The 1,164-nt window shown below is 54.3% G+C and overlaps 1 pseudogene; it reads left to right on the forward strand.

Moving 5' to 3' along the window:
• The first annotated feature begins 300 nt into the window (after nt 1-300).
• On the forward strand, nt 301-938 carry LOC102489191 (60S ribosomal protein L32 pseudogene; annotated as a pseudogene).
• Nucleotides 939-1,164: the final 226 nt, after the last annotated feature.

Consider the following 1,164-nt stretch of genomic DNA (forward strand, 5'->3'; position numbering starts at 1 on the left):
ATTTATTTATTTATTTTTGACCAGAGAGGGACAGAGTGAGGGAGAGAGAGAAAAAAAAAAAAAGTGAGAAACCAAGCTGCCAGGTCCAGGACTCGAACTGTGGTTGGCCATGTGGGAGTCCAGTGCCTTTAATCACCAAGCCACCTGCTGGACTCTGTAGGGTATGCTCCCCCCGCCCAAAAGAAATAAATATAAACAGTAAGAAGTGTATGTATCTAATGCCGTGTGTTTAATTCTTTTCTGCTTCAACCCCCCCCTAGCGCTACCTGCGGAGGTGGTGGCCATCTCCTACCCGGCATCATGGCTGCCCTCAGGCCCCTTGTGAAACCAAGGTCGTCAAAACGAAGACCGAGAAGTTCATCCAGCACCAGTCAGACCGATATGTCAAGATTAAGCACAGCTGGTGGAAACCCAGAGGGACTGACAACCGGGTGTGGATGGAGGAGACTCAAGGGCCAGATCTTGATGCCCAGCACCGGTTACGGCAGCAACAAGAAAACGAAGCACACGCTGCCCAGCGGCTTCCGGCAGTTCCTGGTCCACACGCCAAGGAGCTGGAAGTGCTGCTGATGTGCGGTGGGTCTTACTGTGCTGAGGTCGGCCACGTCTCCTCCAAGAGCCACAAGGCCATCGTGGAACGGGCAGCCCCGCTGGCCATCGGAGTCACCACTCCCGACGCCAGGCTGCGCAGTGAAGAAAACGAGGAGACGGCTTGTGTGCACATTTTGTTTGTTTCTAAATAAAGCCACAACATCCCACCCCCCCAAAAAAAAATCCCCCGAGCCGTTCTGCTTCCTTCAGAAAACTCTGACTGATACAGGGGCTCTTTGTAAGTGCCTTCAGTCTCTGGATTTAAATTTCCATCCCAGGGCACAAAGCCCAGCGAGAACGAAGAGGGCAGTACACTGCAGTCACCTCCTCGTACACAGCTGGACTAGCAGACTAAGGAGAAAGGGCAAATAGGGACCGACGGGCGTGGTGGTTACATCGCTGGACTCCCACGTGGCAGCCTGCGGTTCCAGTCGGGACCCGGTGGCTTGAAACTCATGCCAGGTGCGTCCGCATGTGTGCCCAAGATTCGGGGAGGAGAGTGGAGAAGGGATTGTGGCATGGCCGGCCCCCCAGGGAGTGATTTCTCATTTTGCCTCTCACTGTCTCTGTCCC

Source organism: Tupaia chinensis, unplaced genomic scaffold, assembly GCF_000334495.1.
Source record: "Tupaia chinensis unplaced genomic scaffold, TupChi_1.0 Scaffold000195_1, whole genome shotgun sequence".
NCBI classification, from domain to species: Eukaryota; Metazoa; Chordata; class Mammalia; order Scandentia; family Tupaiidae; genus Tupaia; species Tupaia belangeri.